Source organism: Myotis davidii, unplaced genomic scaffold (assembly GCF_000327345.1).
Source record: "Myotis davidii unplaced genomic scaffold, ASM32734v1 scaffold805, whole genome shotgun sequence".
NCBI classification, from domain to species: domain Eukaryota; kingdom Metazoa; phylum Chordata; class Mammalia; order Chiroptera; family Vespertilionidae; genus Myotis; species Myotis davidii.
Window position 1 is genome coordinate 133,474 of NW_006296430.1, and position 3,305 is coordinate 136,778.

The window sequence follows — 3,305 nt, forward strand, 5'->3', positions numbered from 1 at the left end:
AGTCAACACAAAAAAGTTACAAGACTTTGTGAATATAACTCACTCAATGACACTGATATGATAACTGAAGTCTTTCAGAACTGGGGAAGACAGTAATTGCCTATCCCATAGCTCATCAAGTGTCCAGGTGAAATACACCCAGTAGGCTACGTTCTCATCGTAGCATGAGAAATTGCAACAAAAGTTATCCAAAACTACAGCTTGTAAAACTTAGATGTAAGTTCAAAACTGCTGTACTTTATTAAACCCCAAATCATTTATAGAGAACATTAAAGGCTGTGTCAATGTTTTGGAAACCATTTTTTAAAAATATTACTGCTTAAACCCCTTTTTAAATCTCTAATGTTATTTTGTGTCTAAAGAGAAGGGGGAACAGCTGATAGTTTGTTTCAGAAGAGAGTCAGATTGCTGGGTTTTGAAATATCACTCCATTCAATGGGTGAATAAAAGTAAGATTCAAATCAGGTCCATCTCAGTTCCTCACCTGCCCCCTTGTGGAGATGTAGGAAGAAATCAACGCCAAAAAAGGAAACTATTGGAACTCAATAAAGCCAGCGTGAATTTTTAAAAAAACCAAACAGAAATCAGCCAATGAATACTGTTTTGGGCCTTAGCTGGTTCGGCTCAGTAGATAGAATGTCAACCTGCGGGCCAAAGGGTCCTGGGTTCGATTCTAGTCAAGGGCACATGCCTGGGTTGTGGGCTCGATCCCCCCAGTAGGGGGCATGCAGGAGGCAGCCAATCAATGATTCTCTCTCATCACTGATGTTTCTCTCCCTTCCTCTCTGAAATCAGTAAAAATACCTATTTTTTTAAAAATACTGTTTTTGTTTTCAGTGTGCTAATCTTTTCTAAAATGATCTCATGTTTCCACTAGACATCTAAGGCTGTTAATGATATCATCTTCACTCATAACACCCTGATTGAACACAAGATGTTTTTACCTGTGGTTTTGTTTTCCAGCTCAGAACCTGGAAGGGGTTTTCTCTGACAAAAGGCTGCATTCCATCAAGAAAGCTCATTTGTAAGGCACCTCACTCACAAAGAGTCATGCTGATTTTCTTTGAAGAACCATCATCCAACCCTATTATGAGCCATTAACACATTGTTTGCGGGTAGTTTTTATCGCGAGCTAACAGGTGGCGCGGGCCATTTTTGCTAATTTTTGCGCAAATGGCAACGTTCAGTAAAATTACCATAACTTTAGTTTACATATTTATACATTACCCGCATTCTACCGCTAGTCTATAAAAAACGTATTAATACGTGTCCCGCGCTCTACTACGAGTCAACATAAAACGTATAAGTAAAACATATAAATACATTTCCTGCATACAATGTGTTAAAAATATCATCCTATAGAATAAAGGGGCAATATGTAAATTGACCCTCACTCCATCATGCGGTCACAAGATGGCTGCGCCCACAGTAGAGGAAGGGTTCCCGTAACACAAGATGGCTGCACCCACAGTAGAGGAAGGGTTCCCGTAACACAAGATGGCTGCACCCACAGTAGAGGAAGGGTTCCCGTAACACAAGATGGCTGCACCCACAGTGGAGGCAGGGTTCCCGTAACAAACCGTTACGAGCCTTAACGAGCGATCAGCAGGGACCTGAGGCTCTGTGGTCCTGGGCCAGAGCGGGGGACCTGAGGCTGTGCCACCCACCCAGCAGGGCTTGATGGGGGATCTCAGGCCACACACACCCCCACCAGGAGGGGCTTGACGGGGGACCTGAGGCCGCGCCCCCCACCCCGGTGCCGGGCCGGAGGACCTGAGGGTACGCGGGGGACCTGAGGCTGTGTCCCCTGCCCGGCAGGGATTGACAGGGATGGGGCTGGCTAGGTCTGGATCTCGCCCAATGCGGGTGGGGCCAGCCGGATCTGGGTCTTGCACAATTTCAAGGTGCACGCAGGTGGGTGGGGACTTGACTCTGGGTCCTGCAGTCTGCCCCCGACTCTGACAGGAGGAAGATTTTCATATACATTTTACTAATTTTCCTTCATCTCTGACACTTCTATTATAGAGAAAGGGCAAATAGCAATCTTATCAAATAAAAGAGAAACATGCAAATTGACCATACCCTCTGCTACACTCACAAGCCATGCCCACCAGACAATCAGGAGCGAGTACGGAAATAAACCCAACCAAGATGGCAGCAGCCACGGACCTGGAGTGAGCAGGCTTGGGTTGCCCCTGGCAATGCAGGAAGCCAAGCTTCCCACCTGCCCTGGCTGGCTGTGGGCTCCGCTCAAGGCTACAAAGATTCAATTATAGAAGATAAATAAATCCCAGCTACTGCTTCCAGCTGTTGTGGCCTCCGCTCAAGGAGGGTCTGGGAGCCTGGGTTTCCTGGGGCTGTGGCCAGCCGGCAAACAGCCATTAGCCCCTCACCCAGGCTGGCCAGGCACCCCAGCGGGGAGCCCCACCATGAAGGGGGTGTGGGCAGCCTGAAAATGGCCCTCAGCCCCTCACCCAGGCTGGCCACACCCCCATGGGGTAAGGGTCCCCACTGGGGGGCTTGGCCAGACTGCAAGCAGCCATCAACCCCTCACCCAGGCTGGCCAGATACACCAGTGGGGACCCCCACCCTGAAAGGGCTGTGGGCAGCCTGAAAATGGCCCTCAGCCCCTCACCCAGGCTGGCCACACCCCCAAGGGGTAAGGGTCCTCACTGGGGAGCTTGGCCAGTCTGCAAGCAGCTATCAACCCCTCACCCAGGCTGGCCAGGTACACCAGTGGGATCCCCCACCCTGAAAGGGGTGTGGCCAACATGAAAACAGCCCTCAGCCCCTCACCCAGGCTGGCCAGGCATCCCAGCTGGGACCCCCACCCTGAAGGGCGTGTGGCCAGCCTGAAAACAGCCCTCAGCCCCTCACCCAGGCTGGCCACACAGTCCCAGCAGGGACCCTTACCCAATGGGGGCATCGCCAGCCTAAAAACCACCACAGCCCCCTTGCCCAGGCTGCCCCACGCCCCAAGAGAAGCTCACCCTGATCTGGGACACCCTTCAGGGCAAATCAGCCGGCCCCCACCTGTGCACCAGGCCTCTATCTATACTAATAAAAGGATAATATGCTAATTAGACTGGGAGACCTTCCAGGAGACCTTCCGGACATTCTTCTGGACAAAGCCATGGTGGTGGGGCCGAGGTAGAGGCGGTTAGAGGCCAAGTGGGGAGGGTAATTGTGAGTGATCAGGCTGGTGGGAGGCAGGGCCGTTGGGGGTAAGCAGACCAGTAGGGGGGCCTGTGGGGGCAAGCAGGCCATCAGTGGGGGTCAGTTGGAGGTGATCAGGACAGTGCTGT

At 51.1% G+C, this 3,305-nt stretch overlaps 1 protein-coding gene across 2 annotated transcripts in view; it reads right to left on the minus strand.

Moving 5' to 3' along the window:
* Positions 1–3,305, minus strand: part of XPO4 (exportin 4) — a 104,164-nt gene that overhangs the window by 64,591 nt on the left and 36,268 nt on the right. The window lies entirely within an intron of this gene.